The sequence below is a fragment of the Carcharodon carcharias genome, chromosome 31 (genome assembly GCF_017639515.1).
Source record: "Carcharodon carcharias isolate sCarCar2 chromosome 31, sCarCar2.pri, whole genome shotgun sequence".
NCBI lineage: Eukaryota > Metazoa > Chordata > Chondrichthyes > Lamniformes > Lamnidae > Carcharodon > Carcharodon carcharias.
The window spans coordinates 28,094,982-28,118,453 of NC_054497.1; the positions used below are offsets into that span (position 1 = coordinate 28,094,982).

A 23,472-nucleotide genomic window follows, 5' to 3' on the forward strand; every position below is an offset into this window, starting at 1 on the left:
GGACGCACTAAAGCTTGGGGCAGCTGCCATAAAGCGCAATGGGAAAGGTCGCTGTCTAAGACCTTTCTGCCACAGTGCACAGAGGGTGGAAGCTGTATAGACCCACTCGGGTTGTATGAGGGGGTATTCACATTGAATGTATGCAGTGAAAACTACGTGTATCACAATTGTATTGAAGCACCTCAGAGTGCAACATGATCTATGTAGAAAACGTGAACTCTCTGTGAAGGCGAACTGGGAGCAGCAATGCAACCAATGCATCCCAACTCCTGGAAACTGGGAGCAGCAATGCAACCAATGCATCCCAACTCCAGGAAACTGGGAGCAGCAATGCACCAATGCATCCCAACTCCGGGAAACTGGGAGCAGCAATGCAGCCAATGCACCCCAACTCCGGGAAGCTGGGAGCAGCCAATGCACTCCAACTCTGGGAAACTGGGAGCAACAATGCAGCCAATGCACCCCAACACTGGGAGCAACAATGCAGCCAATGCACCCCAACACTGGGAAACTGGGAGCAACATTGCAGCCAATGCATCCCAACTCTGGGAAACTGGGAGCAGGTTGGGAGGAAAAATTGCCATTCCTTTGGTCTAGTTATTCTGCTGTGAGGATGCAACTTCACTATCACCCGAAGTTAAGGATGTGGTAGGCGGTCGCCTCCTTGTAGCAAACGTAATGTGCAAAAACACTCCCTGAGACAGATTAATGTGTATTCCCCGGCTCAAAACAGCGAGCAGCTGGTCGTCCTTCAGCAGCTCCCACTGCTGCTGGCGACTTCCAGGCTGGTCATTCTGGGCAGTGACTTCAATTGCATCATCGATGGAGCTGGAAAATCCAGGAGGGCTGATAGCAGACACGTCCAGACTCCCGATGGAAACAGTAAAGGATGGCAAGCTGCACAACATCTTCAGCAACCCTGTAGATGGAGTACAGCAGAGATATATCTGGTCGGAGCCAGACGGGTCCATCCGTTCCAGGATAGGCTTCCTGTTTGTGTCCCAAACATTCATGGTCAGATCCACCAACGTCAAGCCAGTGTTCTTCTCTGTCCACTGCCTCCTACTGGCTGTCACTTACAGGAAGACCAGAGGGTTGGCAGGGGAACATGGAAGTTGAATGTGCAAGTGTGGACCCCAGAGAACACTGAGGAACTGAAGAGGGATTACAAAGGCTGGAGAACTGTGAAACCCCCCCTTTGAGTCTCTGACACACTGGTGGGAAGCGACCAAGGAGAACATCAAGAGCCTTTTCATCCTCAAAGGTGTCCAGAAAGCTAGAAAGGAACAGAGGGAAACGTCCCGGCTCTAGAGAAACATGTAGAACCTGCTCTGGCTGCAGCCAATGGGGGTCGATGTCAAGGAGGAACTCCAAAGGGTGAAGAGCCAGCAAGCCTCGCTCTTTGCCTCAGAGGCCTCCAAGATCATCTTCCGTTCCAGAGTCCGCTCCGTGGAGCAGGATGAGACGTGCTCACGTTTCTTCTTCCAAAAGGTACACAGAGAGAGCTCTGTGATCAGCAGCCTGAAGGAAGAAGACGGCTCAATAAAGTCATCTCAGTCCGACATTTTGAGGATCAGCAAATCCTTTTATGCCGGATTATATGACGTGAAGCCCACAGACAGCACGGCCTCCCAGTCCTTCCTATCCTCTATCACGGAGGTCTTAGATGAGTCTGGACCAACTGCTACCTCTGGATGAAATAAGGCCCTTGAGTCCTCTGAGATGAGTAAAACTCCCGGAAGCAATGGCTTGCCGGCTGAGTTGTATTCGACTCTGTGGGACTGGTTCAGCCCAGACTGGAAGTGTACAAGTGTATGCTTCTGGCCGGCAGCATGTCAGAATCCATGAGGAAAGGCATCATCACCCTCATCTACAAACACAAGCGGGAGAGGGAGGAAATTAGAAATTGGCAACCCATTTTGCTGTTGAATGTGGACTATAAGATCCTGTCGACGGACATCACCAATCAGGTCAAGTCTGCTCTGGAATTGATGATCCACCCTGACCAGACCTGCGCTGTGCCGGGCAGGAAGATCTCTGACAGCCTCACGCTGCTCAGGGAGACGATTGCCGATGTACGGGACAGGGGTGTGGATACCTGCCTCATCAGCCTGGATCAAGAGAAGGCCTTTGACAGAATATCGCACACCTACATGGTGGATGTGCTCTCCAAAATGGGGTTTGGGGAGGGAATCTGCAACTGGATCCAACCGCTCTACACTATCAGTAGTGCAGTCTCAATCAATGGGTGGGAATCAGAAAGCTTTCCAATTAAATCTAGAGTCAGACAGGGCTGCCCTCTCTCCCCTGTTCTGATTGTGTGTTGCATAGAACCCTTTGCTGAGTCCATCAGGAAGGATCCAGGTATAAGAGGAGGGACGATACAAGGCAGAGGAGGCACTCAGATCAAAGCCTCCCTAATACATGGACGATATCGCCGTCTTCTGCTCGGATCCGCTGTCGGTGCACAGACTGATCCACATCTGCGACTAGATTGACTGGCCTCTGGTGCCAAGATAAATTGTGGCAAGAGCAAGACCATGTTCTTTGGGAACTGGGCTGACCGATCCTTTGTCCCCTTCACCGTCAGGTCAGATGGCCTAAAGGTGCTGGGGATATGGTTCGGAGAGTCTGGGGCATGTGCCAAGAACTGGGAGGAGTGTACAACCAAGGCAAGACAGAAACTGGGCATCTGGGAGTGATGCTCTCTCTCTATTGCGGGTAAGAACCTAGTCACCAAGAGTGAAGCTTTCTCAGTGTTTCTGTACATGGCGCAGGTGTGGCCCTTACCCCGATCCTGCACTACAGCAGTCCCTTGAGCCATCTTCGACTTCACCTGGAGATCAAAGATGAACTGCGCAGAGACACCATATACAAAGCTATGGATAGAGGGAAAAACGTGCCCAAAATCACCCTCAACCTGATAGTCACTTTTGTGTGCAGCTGCATCAAGCTGTGCGTAGACCCTCGGTATGCAAACACCAAGTGTCACTACGTGCTGAGGTTCTACTTGTCCCTGGTGTTGCGAAGGATGGGTCTGGCCACTCTGCCGCGGAACGCTCCAAGTAGTTGGACCGTGCCGTACCACCTGTTCCTCGTGGAAAAGTTTATGCAGAGAAACACCTTTGACCACAAGTCCATCATCCTGTCGGATGGTTCCCTGAGCAGACTTCAAACAAGCACAAAGACCTAGCCTGGCTGGTGGTGAGGAGGGCACTCCCCATCAAATCCTTCATGCATGCTCAAATTCTCTACGCCACAGCACGCTGACCTTCAATCAGCTGCAATAAGAAGAGACGATCACACACCTTCTAGAATATGCCTTTGCAAAGAAGGTCTGGAGAGAGATGCAGTGGTTTCTGTCGAGGTTCATCCTGTGCAGTTCTGTGACACAGGACTCTGTGCTCTATGGGCTGTTCCCAGGGGGAGACACCAAGACAAGCATCAACTGCAGCTGGTGAATCATCAACTCAGTGAAAGACGTTCTTTGGTCTGCCCAAAATTTGTTGGTCTTCCTGTGTAAAGAGTTGTCCCTGACCGAGTATTGCAGACTGGCACTTTCCAAGGTCCAGGACTACATGCTGAGGGACACACTAAAGCTTGGGGCAGCCGCTGCGGAGAAGCAATGGGGAAAGACCAGTGTCTACAGCCTTTCAGGTATAGTGCACTGAGGGACTGTAACAGTGTCAGGCCCTTTGGGATGTAAACTTGTTCTTGAATGTATATAGTTAATACAACTGTTTTGAGGCACCTGAAAGTGCAACGCGCTGTATGGAAAAAGTTGCTTGTATATTGCATTTCCTGTATGACAATTTAAAATATATTTTGTAATATTCTTTTAGATATTTATTTTTGAATAAAACATATTTTTGCAAAAGAAAAAATGGGAACTGGGAGATTTTATTATATAGCCTTTTACAGATAACAAAACTCTTTTGAATGCTCTCTTATCAACTTTCCTCCTGTGCACTTTAGACCCAAACCACTCACTGTGTGAAAAACAATTTCCTCATGTCACTATTGGTCCTCTTGTCAATTACCTAAAATCCATGCCCTCTGATGTGGCACCTTATCAAATGCCCTTCGGAAATCCAAGTACACCACATCTACAGCTTCCCATTGATCCACCTAGTTTGCTACTTCCTCAAAAAACGCTAATAAATTAGACAAACACAGTTTCTCTTTCACAAAACCACGTTGACTTTCTAGATGACCTATTACTCCTTAATATTAGATTCTAGCGTTTTCCCTATGACAGATGTTAGACTAACTACCGTGTGATAGCTGCAGCACAAGATCCTCCCCATGTTAAAATACTCCATGCAGGGTTTTTGCCACATGCTGTACTCTGTGACAAACATCCTCCTCCTCCAGAAGAAGTTAGGCTAACTATCCCAGAGTTTCCTGCTTTCTCTCTCCCTCCTTTCTTGAGTGTCGTAGTTGTGATCTCCCAGTCTGCTGGGACCTTTGCAGAGTCTAGAGAATTTTGGAAAATCACAACTAATGCAGCCACATTTTTAAGGCTCTAGGACACAGGCCATCAGATCCAAGGGTCTTATCAGACTTTAGTTCTGAAGTAGTTCTGGAGAAGAGACCTACAGACTAGAAACGTTAACTCTGTTTCTCTCTCTACCAATGCTGCCAGACCTGAGTTTTTTCAGCATTTTCTGTTTTTAATTCCCCTGTTGGTTCCAATAATTTTCCCAGTACCTTTTCCCTAGTGATTGTTTAAGTTCCTGCCTCTCTTTTACCTCTTGATTTTCAAGTATTCTTGAGATGTTTTTCATGCCTTGTACAGTGAAGACAGGCACCAAATACCTGATCAGTGCTTCTGCTATTTCCTTGTTTCCCATTATTAATACACCAGTCTCACCCTCTATTGGCCACTTTAGCTACTCTTTTAATTTTAAATACTTGTAGAAACTCTTACTATCTATTTTTATATTTCTAGCTATCTTTCTCTTAAACTCTAATTTCTAATTGCTGAGAATTATGAAATATCTTTTTAAATGTCGGCCTCTGCTCTTCTACTGTCTTATATTTTAACCTATTTTCTCAGTTCACTTTAGCCAACTCTGTCTTCATAACCTTGTAATTGCCTTCGTTGAAGTTTAAGACACTAGTCATAGACCCATACTTTTTACCCTCGAACTCAATTTGAAATTCTATCATGTTATGATCACTGTTGCCTAGAGATTCCTTTAGTTTTTTTTTATTCATTTATGGGATGTGGGCATCTTTGGTTAAACTAATATTTATTGCCCATCTCTAATTGCCCTTAAGAAGGTGGTGAGTTGCCATCCTGAACCACTGCAGTACATGTGGTGTAGGTACATCCACAGTGTTATTAGGGAGTGAGTTCCAGGATTTTGACCCTGAAGGAAATGGCGATATATTTCCAAGTCAGGACAGTAGCTGGCTTGGAGGAGAGCTTCCAAGTGTTTCCATATGTCTACTGCCCTGATCCTTCTAGATGGTAGTAGCTGTGGTTTGGAAGGTGACGTCTAAGGAGCCTTGGTGAGTTTCTGCAGTGCATCTTGTATATGGTACATCCTGCTGTTACTGTGCATTGATGGTGGAGGGAGTGAATGTTTGTGGGTGGGGTGCCAATCAAGCGGGCTGCTTTGTCTGGATAGTGTCAAGCTTCTTGAGTGGTGTTGGAACTGTACTCATCCAGGCAAGTGGACAGTATTCCATCACACTCCTAACCTGTGCCTTGTAGATGGTGGACAAGCCTTGGGGAGTCAGGAGGTGAGCTATTTGCCACAGGATTCCTAGCCTCTGACTTGCTCTTGTAGCCACAGTATTTATATGGCTAGCCCAGTTCAGTTTCTGGTCAATAGTAACCCCCAGGATGTTGATAGTGGGGGATTCAGCCTCGGTAATGCCATTGAATATCAAGGGGGCGATGGTTAGATTCTCTCTTGTTGAAGATGGTTATTGCCTGACACTTGTGTGACATGAATGTTACTTGCCACTTGTCAGCACAAGCCTGGATATTGTCCAGGTCTTGTTGCATTTGGACATGGACTGCTTCAGTATCTGAGGAGTCGGGAATGGTGCTGAACATTGTGCAATCATCAGCGAACATCCCTACTTCTGACCTTATGTTGGAAGGAAGATCATCGATGAAGCAGCTGAAGATGGTTGGGCCGAGGACACTACCCTGAGGAACTCCTGCAGTGATATCCTGGAGCTGAGATGACTGACCTCCAACAACCTCAACCATCTTCCTTTGTGCGAGGTGTGATTCCAACCAGCAGAGTTTTCCCCGATTCCCATTGAATCCAGTTTTACAAGGACTCCTTGATGCCACACTCGGTAAAATGCTGCCTGATGTTAAGGGCGGTCACTCTCACCTCGCCGCTTGAGTTCAGCTCTTTTGTCCAAGTTTGAACCAAGACTGTAATGAGGTCAGAAGTTAAGTGACCCTGGTGGAAACCAAACTAAGTGTCAGTGAGCAGGTTATTGATAAGCAATAACCTCAATAGCACTGTTGATGACATCTTTCATCACTTTACTGATGATGGAGAGTAGACTGATGGAGCGGTTAATGGCAGGGTTAGGTTTGTCCTGCTTTTTGTATACAGGACATGCCTGGGCAATTTTCCACATACCCGGGTAGATGCCAGTGTTGTAGCTGTACTGGAACAGCTTGGCTAGGGGCATAACATGTTCTGGAGCACAAGTCTTCAGTGCTATTGCATATACATTGTCAGGGCCCATAGCCTTTGTGCTATCCAGTGCCTTCAGCCATTTCTTGATATCACATGGACTGAATTGAATTGGCTGATGCTGGGGACCTCTGGAGGGGGCTGAGATGGATCATCCACTCGGCATTTCTGACTGAAGATTGTTGCTATTGCTTCAGCATTATCTTTAGTACTGATGTGCTGGGCTCCTCTTTCATTGAGGATGGGGATATTTGTGGAGCCGCCTCCTCCTCCAATGAGTTGTTTAATTGTCAGTGGTGACGCAACCAAGCCACTCTTGGCGATGGACGTTGAAGTCACCCACCCAGAGTACATTCTACACCTTTGACACCCTCAGTGCTTCCTCCAAGTGGTGGTCAGCTGAGGCAGGGCAGTACGTGGTAGGAGGTTTCCTTGCCTATGTTTGACCTGGTGCCATGAGACTTCATGGGGTCTGGAGTCAATCTTGAGGACTCTCAGAGCAACTCCACCACCCCCCCTCCGACTGTATACACTGTACCACCATCTCTGCTGGATTTGTCCTGCCCCGGGACAGGACATACCCAGGGACGGTGATGGTGGTGTCTGGGACATGATCTGTAAGATATGATTCCATGAGGATGACTATGTCAGGCTGTTGCTTGACTAGTCTATGAGACAGCTCTCCCAATTTTGGCACAAGCCCCCACATGTTAGAGAGGAGGACTTTGCAGGGTCGACAGGGCTGGGTTTGCCATTGTCATTTCCAGTGCCTAGGTCGGTGTCAGGTGGTCGGTCCAGTTTAATTTCTTTTTATTGACTTTTTAGTGGTTTGATACAACTGAGTGGCTTGCTAGGGCATTTAAGAACCAGGATCCCCAGAGCATTATTGGCTCTCTGAATTACCAGTCCTGTGACAATACCACTATGCCATCACCTTCCCTAAGTCATTAGTTAATCCTGTTTCATTACATATTACCAGGTCTAAAAAAGCCCACTCCCTGACTGGCACTAGAACGCAGTGCACCAAGAAATTGTCCTGAATGGACTCTGTGAACTCATTTACCTACCTGATTTGTCCAATCCATATGAAGATTATTATGAAAGTCAACTTAACTTCTTGGCCGAGAGCAGAGGACAGGGACTTCAAGAATCAACAGATCTTGGACTTTCCGCACATACGCAGGCAGGAGCAGGTTTCGCATGTGCAGTTCAGCATTGTAAGTTCTTTGGGCCGAGTACGGGTACAGTGCACCTGCACACAAAGGAAAACGGTGTGAAAACTGGGTCATGTGTGGCATGCCATTGCAGACAAACGTCCCAAGCAGGGGGCAGAGACAGGTCCCAGGTAAGTTAAGGAAAAAGTAAGAGAGGAGCAGAGAAACAAGCTCCAAGCAGAAAAAGTGCTGCAGTTAGCAGACCTTAAGTGGAGGGGACTCAGGAAAAGCCCTGAATATCCAAGAAGGCAGCAGTAGGTTGGTGACTCTGTGCTATAGGCCACTGGGGAAGGGTACCCCTTTGGAGCAGTAATATTCTGCACAAAGCAGCCAAAGAGCTGAAGCTGTGCTTGTGAGTTTGTGCTTGAGTGCATAGTCTGGAATCCAGGGGAACGGAATCTCAGGAGATGAGATTCAAACGCGTAAGATGGGTCATCATAGATGCCGTTTGAGTTGGAGTGCCTTTGGAGAGAATTCTGAGGTAAAGACAGGGGTCCCTCATTAAGGAGAGAGAATTTCAGTGAGATTGGTTTACTTACTGTGTTTTCTGACGTTCGGTTGCGTCGTTGAGAAATCCATGGACTCTGCCTTGGTCGCATTGCCATTTATTGGTGTGGTGTGTGTTCAACTATGGTTTGCCTGCTAATTCACATGTACCTCATATTAACCCTGAATGTTAGAGTATAAGATAGGTACTGTAAATTGTTTTATCTTTTTTAACTTGTTTAGTAAAGTTTGTTTTTGTTTGTTCAAAAAGTGGAATCTTGTGACTTTGTTCAAATGTCTTGAATCTCAAACTTTGTCTACTTTAAACAAAACATTGTTGGCCCCCTCAACCAGATCTTACCAAAAACTTGGAAGTCTGTCCCAGGATCATAAGATGATTAAAATAACCCATGATTACTGCAGTACCTTTGCTGCAAACCCCCATTATTTTTGCCTGTGTACTCTGCCCTACAGTGTAGCTATATCAAGGGGCCTATAAACTACTCCCACCAGCAATCTTTTACAGGTGTAGAACTTCAAAAGAACACTGTGGGGGGTGGTGGCGTGGAAGGATCACATGAGATGAGATAAATGGCAGCTGCGACCAAGACAGAGTCCATGGATTTCTCAACAACCCACCCAGACATCAGAAAGCACTGAGTAAACCAATCTCACTGAAATTCTCTCATGAGGGATTCCTGTCTTTACCTTCAAAGATCCAAGCCACATTGTTACCCTGTTCTATTGCTCTTTTTCATTTACAAATGCTATTTCTTATCTCTAACCAAACTGATTCTACATCTAGATCTCTGAACTAATGTCATCTCCCACTATTGTACTAATGGTATCCTTAATTAACAGAACTACCCCAACACATTTCCTAAGTTCCTACCCTACCAAAATGTCAAATACCCTTGAATACTTATTTCCCAGTCTTAGTCATTTTGCAACCATACATCTGAAATGGCTATCTAGTTGTACATATTTATTTCTATTGGTGCTATTAGTTCATCTATTTTGTTACAAATGCTGCACATATTCAGATATAGGGCCTTTAATTTTGTCCTTTTTATCATTCTTGCAAACTCTGGCCTTACCTGCTGATGCATTCCTAAGTTTTTATGCTCTGTCCCTTCCTGCCACGCTTGGGTTGTCATTACTCGTATTGTTTCCCTGTTCTGTTGCCTTGTCTTTTCTCTTTCTTTTACCACATCTCCTCTCATGTGATCTTTCCACCCCACCTGCCACCACCTCCCCACCTGCCACCACCTCCCCACCTTCCCCCCCCCACCGACAATGTTCTACTCCATCCTCCTCACAGTTCATAGCACATCCATGTTTTGCATTGTCCATCCATTTGAAATTGTGCTCTGTACAGCAAGGTCTAAGTCATTCATATATATAAGGAAAAGCAAAGGTCCTACCACTGACCCCTGGGGAACTCCACTACAAACATTCCTCCAGTCTGAAAATAAACCACGACTTTCTGCTTCCTGTCACTCAACCAATTTTGTTTCCATGTTGCTACTGCCCCTTTTATTCCAAGAGCTCCACCTTTGCAGAAAAGTCTGTTGTGCGGCATCTTATCAAATGCCTCCTGGAAGTCCATGTACCCCACATCAACAGCATTAACATCAACCATACAAAGATACGAACAAGGAGCAGGAGTAGGCCATTCAGCCCTTCGAGCCTGCACCGCCATTTAATAAGATCATGGCTCATCTGATAGTAAACTCAAATCTGCATACCACCTAGCCCAATAACCTATCACCCCCTTGCTTACCAAGAATCTATCCACATCTGCCTTAAAAATATTCAAAGACTCTGCTTCCACCACCTTTTCAGGAAGAGAGTTCCAAAGACTCACGACCCTCAGAGAAAAAAAATTCCCCTCATCTGCATTTTAAATGGGCGACCTCTTATTTTTGAACAGTGACCCATAGTTTTAGATTCTCCCACAAGAGGAAACATCCATTCCACATCCACCCTGTCAAGATTCCTCAGGATATTACATGTTTAAATCAAGTCACCTCTTACTCTTCTAAATTCCAGCGGATACAAGCCCAGCCTGTCCAACCTTTCCCCATAAGGCATCCCACCCATTCCAGGTATTAGTCTGGTAACCCTTCTCTGAACTGCTTCCAATGCATTTACATCCTTCCTTAAATAAGGAGACGCAATACTGTACACAGTACTCCAGATGTGGTCTTACTAGTGCCCTGTACAACTGAAGCATAACCTCCATACTTCTGTATTCAATTTCCCTCACAATAAATGATAACATTCTATTAGCTTTCCTAATTATTTGCTGTACTGGCAGACTAGCCTTTTGTGATTCATGCACTAAGACACCCAGATCCCATTGCATTTCAGAGCTCTGCAATCTCTCGCCATTTAGATAATATGCTTCTCTTTTTTCCTTCCTGCCAAAATGACAATTTCACATTTTCCCACAATATGCTCCATTTGCCGGATCTTTGCTCACTCACTTAAATTATCTATATTTTTCTGTAGCCTCCTTTTGTCCTCTTCACAACTTACTTTCCTACCTATCTTTGTGTCATCAGCAAATTTGGCAACCATTCCATCCAACCCTTCATCCAAGTAATTTATATAAATTGTAAACAGTTGATCCCTCTGGCACACCACTTGTTACATACTGCCAACCAGAAAAAAACCCATTTATGCCTACTCTCTGCTTCCTGTTAGCCAGCCAATCTTCTACTCATGCCAATGAGCTTTCATTTTCCACAAAAAACTCAAACAATTTAGTTAAATGTGACTTGTCCTTAACAAATCCATGCTGGCTTTCCTCAATTGACCTTCCATTTGTCCAAGTGAGTATTAATTTTGTCCCAAATTATTGTTTCTACACGTTTCCCCACCACCTTCTTAAGGGCAGTTAGGGATGTTCTCAAATGCTGGACTTGCCAGCGATGCCCAGATCCCATGAGGAATTAAAAAGACTCCCAGGTCCATGTGACATTGAGCATAGGAATTGTAGGATTAAACATGTAATGAATGACAAATTGGTGTAGGAGGGATGAATTCAGATTCCTGGGGTAATGGATCCTGTTCTGGGGCAGAAAGGACCTGTTCAGGTTGGGCAGGCGGTGCCTCGATAGAGTTGGGACCAATAACCTCCCAGGAAGGTTCACTGGTAACGCGAGGAAGGTTTAAATTAATTTGGTCGGTGGCTGGTCACCAGGATGAAACTTTGGAGAGGAGAAGCTAAACACTGTAGATGCTGGAATTAACCTGAAATATAAACAGAAAATACTGGAAATACTCAAGTGGTCTGGCAGCATCTGTGGAGAAGAAACAGAGTTCTGTTCTGAAGGATAGTTCGGAAATAGGAGGGATCAGCCTGGGTATAAATGCAGAGCAGTTTAAGTTGGGTTTGGAGTGCCTGTGTGTAAGTGCACGTTACTTGGTAAATAAAGTTAATGAACAATAAGCACAAGTCGCCACATAGGACTACGACATTACAGCAATAACATTTGAGAAGCACTAAGTCATGAATCTAGATTACAAATAGTTGAGGCCCTAGCATCAATCTTTTGGCACTCGACTAGTTGCATCCTGACAACATACAAACATATGAATTAGGAGCAGGAGTAGACCATTTGGTCTGTCACGCCTGCTCCATGGTTGACCTCATTGTGGCCTCAGCTCTATGCTCCTGTTTAACCCCTATATTCTTTGACTCCCCTGTCAATCAAGAATCTAAATAAATAAACTCAGACTTAAAAATATTCAATGCTCTACTGCAATCCTGAATCTTGCTATTCTTTAATAAAGAATTATTCATGTAGTTTATCAATTATCGTTACAATGTTTGGTATGTTTACATTCCTCTAACACAAAAACCCAACAGGAAAGGTGAATCAACTGTGGCTCATAAAAGAAGTTAAGGATTGTATTAGATCAAAGGAAGAGGCTTATAAGGTTGCCAGAAAAATGGTAAACCAGGGGATTGGGAGCAATTTAGAATCCAGCAAAGGAGGATCACGAAACTGATAAAGAAAGGGAAAAGAGAATATGAATGCAAGCTAGCGAGAAACATAAAAGCAATAAAAGCTTCTTTGGGTATGTAGAAAAGATAAGATTTCTAGGACAAATGTGGGTCCATTACAGGTGGAGACAGGAAAGTTTATAATGGAGAAAAGGGAAATTGTGGTAAAACTGAACAATTACTTCGTGCCTGTCTTCATGGAGGAAGATACAGGAAATCTACCAGAAATACTAGGGAACCAAGGGGGCTTGTGAAAATGAGGAACTGAAAGAAATTAGTATTCATAAATAAATTAGTATTATTAAAGAGAATTAATAAATTAGTGTTAATAAATAATTAATAAGAATTGAGGGTTGATAAATCCTCTGGACCTGATGAGCTACATCCTAGAGTGTTGAAGGAGGTGGTTTATAGAGATAGTAGGTGCATTGATGGCTATCTTTCAAAACTCTACAGATTCTGGAAAGGTTCCTGCAGAGTGGAAAGTAGCAAACATACCCGCCACTACTTACAAAGGGAGGAAGAGAGAAAACCGAGAACTATAAGGCCTGTTAGTTTCACTTCAGTAGTGGGGAAAATGTCAGAATCTATTATAAAGGATGTGATAACTGGACACTTAGAAAATAATAATTTGATTGGGCAGAGTCAACATGAATTGATGAAAGGGACATCATGTATGACAAACCTGTTGGAGTTTTTGAGGATTTTACCTGCAGCATAGATAAAGGAGAAGCAGTGGTTGTGGTGTATTTGGATTTTCAGAAGGCTTTTGATAAGGTCCCACACTGGAGGTTAGTAAACAAAATTAGAGCACATGGGATTGGGGGTAATATTCTACTATGGATTGGGAATTGCTTAACAGGCAGAAAACAGAGAGTAGGAATAAACAGGTCATTCTCAGGATAGTAGGCAGTTACTAGCGGGGTACCACAGGGCTCAGTGCTGGGGCCTGGGTATTCTTGTCCACTAAAAGTTAGCATGCAGCTGCAGCAAGCAATTAGGAAGGCAAATGGTATGTTGGCCTTCATCACAGGGGGATTTGAGTACAGGAGTAAAGATGTCTTGCTGCAATTGTATAGAGCCTTGGTGAAACTGTATCTGCAGTATTGTGTACAGTTTTGGTCCCCTTATCTAAGGATATACTTGCCATGGAGGGAGTGCCGCAGAGGTTCACTAGACTAATCTCTGGGATTGCGGGATTGTCTTATGTGGAGAGATGGAGGAAACTGGACCTGTATTCTCTAGAGTTTAGAAGAATGAGAGGTGATCGAATTGGAACTTACAAAATTCTTACAGGGCATGATAGGGTAGATGTTTTGGACGTTTACCCTAGCTGGTGAATCAAGAACCAGAGGCACATTCTCAGAATAAGGGGCAGGCCATTTAGGACTGAGATGAGGAGGAATTTCTTCAGAGAGTGGTGAATCTTTGAAATTCTCTACAATAGAGGGCTGTGGAAGCTCATTCATTGAGTATGTTCAAGACAGAAATAGATAGGTTTCTGGATATTAATGACATCAGGGGAGGTGGTAGCATAGTGGTGTTGTCATTGGACTAGTAATCCAGAGACCCAGGGAAATGCTCTGGGGTCCTGGGTTTGAATCCCACCATAATAAATTTGGAATTAAAAGTCTAATGATGACCATGAATCAATTATCGTAAAAACCTTTTAGAGAAGGAAATCTGCCATCCTTAACTGGTCTGGCCTACATGTGCCTCCAGACTCACAAGTGGTCGACTATTAAGTGCCCTCTGAAAAGGCTTAGTAAGATGTAACAAACTGCTAAAAAGTCTAAAAGGAATGAAACCAGGTGGACCATCCGGCATCGACCTAGGCACCGGAAACAAAACCGGGAAACTCAGCCCTGTCAACCCTGCAAAGTCCTCCTTACTAAAATCTGGTTTTGGGGGGGAGGCGGGGGGGGGGGCGGGTGCGGGGACAGTGCCTATGAAGTCCCATCTTCATTTTGAGGAAACTCTCCATTGTGTTGCGTGGCAATTCCACTGTGATTTCGAATAGATTTAGCAACTCAAGACTGGTCAACCAGGAAATGCTGTGGGTCATCTGCAGAATTGCACTCAACCACAATCTGTAACTTCATGGCCCAGCATATCCTCCACTCTACCATTACCACCAAGCCAGGGGATCAATCCTGGTTCAATGAAGAGTGCAGTGGGGGGTTTGCCAGGAACAGCACCAGGCATACCTAAAAATGAGGTGTCAACCTGGTGAAGATACAATGCAGGATGACTTAAGTGCCAAACATAAGCAGCGAGTGATAGACAGAACTAAGCGATTCCACAACCAATGGATCAAATTTAAGTTCTGCAGTCCTGCCACATCTGGTTGTGAATGATGGTGGGCAATTAAACAACTCACTGGAGGAGGAGGCTCCACAAATACCCCCATCCTGAATGATGGGGAGCCCAGCACATCAGTGCAAAAGATAAGGCCGAAGCATTTGCAGCCATTTTCAGCCGTAAGTACTGAGTGGATGATCCATCTTGGCCTCCTCCTGAGGTCCCCAGCATCACAGATGCCAGTCTTCAGCCAATGTGATTCACTGCACATGATATCAAGAAACTGCTGAAGGCACTGGATACTGCAAAGACAATGGGCCCTGACAATGTACTGGCAATAGTACTGAAGACTTGTGCTCCAGAACTTGCCGCGCCCCTAGCCAAGCTGTTCCAGTACAGCAACAACTCTGGCATCTACCCGGCAATGTGGAAAATTTCCCCAGGTACGTCCTGTGCACAAAAAGCAGGATAAATCCAACCCGACCAATTACTGCCCCATTAGTCTACCCTTGATCATCAGTAAAGGATGGAAAGGGTCATCAACAGTGCTATCAAGCGGCACTTGCTTAGCAATAATCTACTCTCAGATGCTTTGTTTGGCTTCCGCCAGGATCACTCAGCTCCTGACCTCATTCCAGCCTTGGTTCAAACATGGACAAAAGAGCGAAACTCCAGAAGTGAGGTGAGAGTGACTGCCCTTGATATCAAGACACAAATTGGCCGAGTGTGGCATCAAGGAGCCCTAGCAAAACTGGAGTTAATGGGCATCAGGGGGAAATCTCTCTGCTGGTTGGAGTCATATCGAGCACAAAGGAAGATGGTTGAGATTGTTGGAGGTCAATCATCTCAGCTCCAGGACATTACTGCAGGAGTTCCTCAGGGTGGTGTCCTAGGTCCAACCATCTTCAGCTGATTCATCAATGACCTTCCTTTCATCATAAGATCAGAAGTGGGGATGTTCGCTGATGATTGCACAATGTTCAGCACCATTTGCGATTCCTCAGATACTGAAGCAGTCCATGTCCAAATGCAGCAAGACCTGGACGATATCCAGGCTTGGGCTGACAAGTGGCAAGTAACATTCATGTCACACAGGTGCCAGACAATTACCATCTCCAGCACCAGAGTATCTAACCATCACCCCATAACATTCAATGGCACTACTATCACTGAATCCCCAAGGATTAACATCCTGGGGGGTTACCATTGACAAGAAACTGAACTGGACTAGCCATATAACTACTGTTACTACAAGTGCAAGTCAGAGGCTAGGAATCCTGCAGCAAGTAACTCACCTCCTGACTCCCAAAACCTGTCCACCATCGACAAGGCAAAAGTCAGGAGTGTGATGGAATACTCTCCACCTGCCTGGATGAGTGCAGTTCCAAAAACACTCAAGGAGCTTGACACCATCCAGGACAAAGCAGCCCACTTGATTGGCACCCCACCCACAAACATTCACTCCCTCCACCACTGACGCACAGTAGCAGCAGAATGTACCGTCTACAAGTTGCACTGCAGGAACTCACCAAAGGTTCCTTAAACAACACCTTCCAAACTCACAACCACTACCATCTAAAGGGCAAGGGCAGCAAACACATAGAAACACCTGGAGATTCTCCTCCAAGCCACTCATCATCCTGACTTGGAAACACTTCGCTGTTCCTTTACTGTCGCTGGTTCAAAATCCTGGAACTCCCTTCCTAACAGCGCTGTGGGTGTACCTACACCACACGGACTGCAGCGGTTCAAGAAGGCAGCTCACCACCACCTTCTCAAGGGTAATTAGGGCCTAGCCAGCGACATCTACATCCCATGAATTAATATTAAAAATAGGAATATGGCGTTGAGATTTATGATCAGCTATGAACTAATTGAATAACGGAGCAGACTTGAAAGGCCAGTTGGCCTACTCCTGTTCCTAGGTTTCTGTTAAGAGCCAATAACACAATATAGTGGCAGGGAAGTAGATGTGCATAATGTGTTAGTAACAGTGCTCAACATAGTGGCAGTGATCTCAAGCGCGGCATCATGGGAGAAGCCAAAAAGGCCTGGGACTGAAAATGGCTGGAAGCAAGCATGGCAGCAAGATTCAGGACCCTATTCAAAAGACACCCTCGGAGAGAGTGAGTAATTCAAAGGGGCATTTGATCAGAATGGTTGTCGATCAGAAAGACAGTGATCTGGTGGAATTGGGCTCTAGAAAGTTGATCTGAATAGCAGCTGTGAAGCTGCAATGTCATTAAGTGTTGTATCTTTTCCTGCTGTAAAGAGCTCTGTGGGCAGTGGTGGAGAGGCTGAAAGCCGGTTCTGCAGCTACAAAGCTCAGGGCATGACCGAGGTCCAGTGCTGATTGTGGCCTCTACTTTCCTGTCTACCCCCTATAGTCTTTCATTCCCTTGTTAGTCAAGAATCTAAGTCAGCCTTAAAAATATTCAATGATCCTGCCTGCCCTGCTTTCTCATAGAGTCATAGAGGTCTACAGCACAAAAAAAGGCCCTTCAGCCCATCAGGTCTGCACCGGTCAAACAAGTACCTAACTATTCTAATCCCATTTTCCAGCACTAGGCCCATTGCCTTGTATGCCATGGCATCACAAGTGCACATCCAAATACTTCTTAAGTGTTATGAGGATTTCTGCCTGTACCACCCTTTCAAGCAGTGAGTTCCAGATTCCCACCACCCTTTGGGTGAAAAAATTCTTCCTCACATCCCTTCTAAACCTCCTGCTCCTTACCTTAAATTTTATGCCCCCTAGTTATTGATCCCTCCACCAAGGGAAAAAATTCCTTCCTGTCTACCCTATCTATGCCCCTCATAATTTTATACACCTCAATGGTGTGTCCCCTCAGTCTCCTCTGCTCCAGAGAAAATAACCCCAGTCTATCCAGTCTCTTCTCATAACTAAAACTCTCAAGCTCAGGCAACATCCTGGTAAATCTCCTCTGCACTCTGTCTAGTGCAATCATATCCCTCCTATAATGCAGATTCCAGAACTGCACGCAATACTTTAGCTGTGGCTTAACTAGCGTTTTATACAGTTGCAGCATAACCTCCATGCTCTTATATGCCTCGGCTAATAAAAGGCAAGTATCCGATACACCTTATTAACCACCTTTCCCGCTACCTTAAGGGACCGGTGGACATGCACACCAAGGTCCCTCTGATCCTCGGTAGTTCCCAGGATCCTACCATTCATCCTGTATCCCCGTGCCTTGTTTGTACTGCCCAAGTGCATCACCTCACACTTATCTGGACTAAATTCCATTTGCCATTGATCAGCCCATCTGACAAGTCCACCTATATCCTCCTGTAATCTAAGGCTATCCTCCTCACCATGTACCACCTCACCAATTTTTGTGTCATCCATGAACTTACTGATCAAACCTCCTACATTCAAGTCTAAATCATTTACATATACCACAAACAGCAACGGCCCAACACCAATCCCTGTGGAACCCCACTGGACACAGGCATCTAGTCACAAAAACATCCCTCGACCATCACACTCTGCTTCCTACCACTTAGCCAATTCTGGATCCAATTTGCCAAATTGCCTTGGATCTCATGGGCTCTTACCTTCATTATCAGTCTCCCATGCTGGATCTTATCAAAAGCCTTGCTGAAGTCCAAGTAGACTACATCAAATGCATTGCCCCCATCTACACACCTGGTCACCTCTTTGAAAAATTCAATCAAATTGGTCAGACATGACCTCCCCTTAACAAAACCATGCTGACTGTCCTTGATTAATCCCTGCCTCTCGAAGTGTTGATTAATTCTGTCCCTCAGAATTGCTTCCAATAGTTTCCCCACCACTGAGGTTAGACTGACTGGCCTGTAGTTCCCTGGTTTATCCCTTCTTCCCTTCTTGAATAACAGTACCACATTGGCTGTCCTCCAGTCCTCTGGCACCTCCCTTGTGGCCAGAGAGATATTGAAAATTACTGCCAGCGCCCCTGCTATCTCCTCCCTTGCCTCACGCAACAGCCTGGGATACATTTCATCCGGGCCTGGAGATTTATGTACTTTTAAGCCTGCCAGACCACTTAGAACCTCTTCCCTTTCTATGCTAATTTCTTTAATTATATCAAAATCCTTCTTCCGATTTCCATACCCATGTCTTCCCTCTCACTTGTGAACGCCATCACAAAGTATTCATTTAGAACCCTACCTACGTCTTCCAGCTCCACACACAAATTACCACTATAGTCCTTAATGGGCCCTGCTCTTTCCCTAGTTATCCTCTTACTCTTAATGTACTTGTCAAATAACTTTGGATTTTCCTTTATTTTACCTGCCAATGTTTCCTCATGCCCCCTTTTTGCTCTCATAATTTCCTTTTTAAGTTACCCCCTGCACATTTTATACTCCTCTAGGGCTTCCGCTGTTTTGAGCTCTCAGTATCTGCCATAAGCATCCCTTTTTCTCTTTATACAATCCTGTATATCCCTCGGCATCCAGGTTTCCCTGGATTTGTTGGTCCCATCCTTTGTCTTTACTGGAATATGTTGGCCCTTTACTCTCTCTATTTCCTCCTTGAATGAGTCCCACTGCTCTGATGCAGATTTACCTAAAAGCAGCTGCTCCCAGTCCACTCTGGCCAAATCATTTATGATCTTATTAAAATCGGCCTTCCCACGATTTAGAAGTCTGACTTCTGGCCCATCCTTGTCCTTTTCCATAACAACCTTGAATCTAATGGAGTTACGATCACTTTCTGAAAAACGCTCCCCCACTGATACCTCTACCACTTGCCCGGCTTCATTCCCTAAAATTAAGTCCAGAACCATCCCCTCTCTTATAGGACCATCTACGTCCTGGCTTAGAAAGCTCTCCTGGATGTATTTTAAGAATTCCGCTCCCTCTAAACTTATCACACTATGACTAACCCAGTTAATGTTGGGGAAGTTGAAATCCCCTGCTATTACCACCCTACTATTTTTACACTTCTCTGAAATTTGCCTACATATGTGCTCTTCCATTTCTCTCTGGCTGTTTGGGGGCCTATAGTACACTCCCAGCAATGTGATTGCTCCTTTTTTGTTTTTCAGTTGTCACCATATGGCTTCATTTGAACAGCCTTCTAAGATGTCATCCCTCCTTACTGCTGTAATTGATTCCTGAGCAATATTGCGATACCCCCTCCTCTTTACTTCCTTCCCAATCTTGCCTGAAGACCCTATATCTTGGAATATTGAGCTGCCCCTCTTTCAACCATGTCTCTGTGACATTAACGACATCATACTTCCATATGTTAATTTGAGCCCTCAACTCATCTGCCTTATTCGTCAGACTCCTTGCATTAAAATAAATACCATCCAACCTTGCCAAACTCCCTTGTGCCTTACAAAAACAAAAACAGAATTACCTGGAAAAACTCAGCAGGTCTGGCAGCATCGGCGGAGAAGAAAAGAGTTGACGTTTCGAGTCCTCATGACCCTTCGACAGAACTTGAGTTCGAGTCCAAGAAAGAGTTGAAATATAAGCTGGTTTAAGGCCATTGTGTGTGGGGGGCGGAGAGAGAGAGAGAGAGAGATGGAGGCGGGGGGGGCGGTGGTGGCGGTGGGTGTGGTTGTAGGGACAAACAAGCAGTGATAGAAGCAGATCATCAAAAGATGTCAACAACAATGGTACAAAAGAACACATAGGTGTTAAAGTTAAAGTTGGTGATATTATCTAAACGAATGTGCTAATTAAGAATGGATGGTAGGGCACTCAAGGTATAGCTCTAGTGGGGGTGTTTTTTTTAAAATAATGGAAATAGGTAGGAAAAGGAAAATCTTTATAATTTATTGAAAAAAAAAGGGGGGAAACAGAAAGGGGGTGGGGATGGGGGAGGGAGCTCACGACCTAAAGTTGTTGAATTCAATATTCAGTCCGGAAGGCTGTAAAGTGCCTAGTCGGAAGATGAGGTGTTGTTCCTCCAGTTTGCGTTGGGCTTCACTGGAACAATGCAGCAAGCCAAGGACAGACATGTGGGCAAGAGAGCATTTTAACACTCCACCCTGCTCTCTTGCCCACATGTCTGTCCTTGGCTTGCTGCATTGTTCCAGTGAAGCCCAACGCAAACTGGAGGAACAACACCTCATCTTCCGACTAGGCACTTTACAGCCTTCCGGACTGAATATTGAATTCAACAACTTTAGGTCGTGAGCTCCCTCCCCCATCCCCACCCCCTTTCTGTTTCCCCCCTTTTTTTTTCAATAAATTATAAAGATTTTCCTTTTCCTACCTATTTCCATTATTTAAAAAAAAACACCCCCACTAGAGCTATACCTTGAGTGCCCTACCATCCATTCTTAATTAGCACATTCGTTTAGATAATATCACCAACTTTAACTTTAACACCTATGTGTTCTTTTGTACCATTGTTGTTGACATCTTTTGATGATCTGCTTCTATCACTGCTTGTTTGTCCCTACAACCACACCCACCGCCACCACCGCCCCCCCCGCCTCCATCTCTCTCTCTCTCTCTCCGCCCCCCACACACAATGGCCTTAAACCAGCTTATATTTCAACTCTTTCTTGGACTCGAACTCAAGTTCTGTCGAAGGGTCATGAGGACTCGAAACGTCAACTCTTTTCTTCTCCGCCGATGCTGCCAGACTTACTTTTCCAGGTAATTCTGTTTTTGTTTTTGTTTTGGATTTCCAGCATCCGCAGTTTTTTTGTTTTTATCCCTTGTGCCTTAACTGGCCTATAATTTCTATGCCTTCCAGACTCACTTGCTCTCTCTTCTAATTTTGATTGTGCATCTCCCCCTGCTGAACCTCGTCTCAGGATCCCATCCCCTGGCCAAGTTAATTTAAACCCTCCCCAACAGCACTAGCAAACCTCCCCGCAAGGATGTTGGTCCCATTTTGGTCCGCCTTGTACAGGTCTCACCACCCCCAGAAATGGTCCCAATGTCGCAGAAATCTAGAGCCCCCCCCTCCTCTACCATCTCTCCAGCCACGTATTCATCTGGACTAACCTCCTATTTCTATACTAACTAGCGCATGGCACTGGAACTATTCCAGTGATTATTACCTTTGAGGTCCTGTTTTTTAATCCTAGCTCCCTAAATTTTGCTTGCAGAACTTCATCCCTCTTTCTACCTATGTCGTTGGTACCAATATGTACCACGATCTCTTTCAAATGCCCTGCAGCCGTTCAGTGGCATCCTTGACCCTGGCACCAGGGAGGCAACATACCATCATGGAGTCATGTCTGCAGCCGCAGAAAAACCTGTCTGTTCCCCTTACTATCGAGTCTTCTACCATTATTGCTCTTCCCATCTTTTTCCTCCCCCCCTGTGCAGCTGAGCCACTCACAGTGCCATAAGCGTGGCTGCACTCCCCGGAGGAGCCTTCACTCTCACCGTTTTCCAACACAGCAAAGCGTTTCTTGAGCAAGATGCACCTTGGGGATTTCCTGACTATGTGCCTGACACATTTCTTGACTGATGGTCACCCATTCTCTCTGTCTGCACTTCCAAAAGCTGTGGGGGGACCACGTCTAAAAACGTGATATCCACGAAACGCTCAGCCTCGCAAATGCACCTCAGTGCCTCTAGCTGCCGCTCAAGCTCCGAAACTCGAAGCTCAAATAGCTGTAGCTGCTGGCACTTCCTGCACACGTGGTCGGTCAGAATACAAGGAGCAGCTAGGTCTTCCCACATGTTGCAGGTGGCACATAACACTGGACTGAGCTGCCCTGCCATGCCTCTAGTTGAAATAAAAACCCTTACTTTAAGTTAAATACAGTAAAAAAAAATTAAATTATTTAGGTACTTTAAATAAAAACTAGAACCGTTACCTTTCCTTAGTTTAATTTATTTTAAACTGGAGAAAAACACTTACACACTACTCACCAATCAGCACTCACCTTTGTAATGACGTCACTTTTTCAAGCTTCCCTGTACTTGCGCTGGTTCTGATCTCTCCGCTGCTCTCTCGTGCTGTCTTGTGATATCACTCTTGTTATTTTCAACAAGAACTGACTGCAGGACATTCTTCCCAGACTGTTTCACCATGATGCTGACTGCAGGACACTCTTCCCAGACGGCTTCACCGCGATGCTTACTGCAGGACACTCTTCCTGGACTCTAGGGATGAGAATTCCATAGACTAATGACTCTCAGAGATTTTCAGGTATCCGAGCCCTAGGTGTTAATTGCTGCACAAACCAAATCCCAGAGGGAAGCTTAGCTTACAGACCATACCCCTTTTTTTGTACTCTGAAAATGAGTGGGGTATATGCTGACCTCAGCAGTAAGAAGTCCTGTAGCACTTTTAGGATTTTAAAAATTAGCAGTAAAAGTTTTATTAACAAGAATAAAAGAAAACTTAAGCACAAAAGATTACAATTACATAGTTAAACCTAGTCTTTCAAAACATTCTCCCCAAAAGACTCTCTACCTGGCCAGACCCACAAGTGAACATCTTCCAAGCAACACTCCCTCATAGATGTTTAACGATGAAAAAATTAAATATTACCCAGGGCAAACTGATGTAGCTTTAATAAAGGCATACCACATGACCTGTAACTCTCTTCACTTTGCTGTGGAAAACCAAACTTCAGGATAAAACTGCTTTTTGTAGTCCAAGACTTTTCAGGCTTGACTGGATGGTTGACTCAAACTGCATCCTCTCTCAGCCACAGCTCCAGCTATAGTCCTAGCTGCTGCATCTCACAGCTCCAGCTTAACAGCCCCACAGCTCAAACAGCTCCATCTCCACAGGTACAGCTCAAAAGAGCTACCCTCCACAGTAGCTCTTAAAATACATTTTTTCCCC

At 45.1% G+C, this 23,472-nt stretch overlaps 1 protein-coding gene across 1 annotated transcript in view; it reads right to left on the reverse strand.

The window, feature by feature from the left end:
* The window catches only part of chadlb (chondroadherin-like b), a 123,340-nt gene extending 100,642 nt beyond the window's left edge, over positions 1 to 22,698 (reverse strand). The window contains exon 1 of the mRNA XM_041177649.1: positions 22,562 to 22,698. The gene's annotated coding sequence lies outside the window, so the exon portion shown is untranslated. The remainder of the gene's footprint in view (positions 1 to 22,561) is intronic.
* Positions 22,699 to 23,472: the final 774 nt, after the last annotated feature.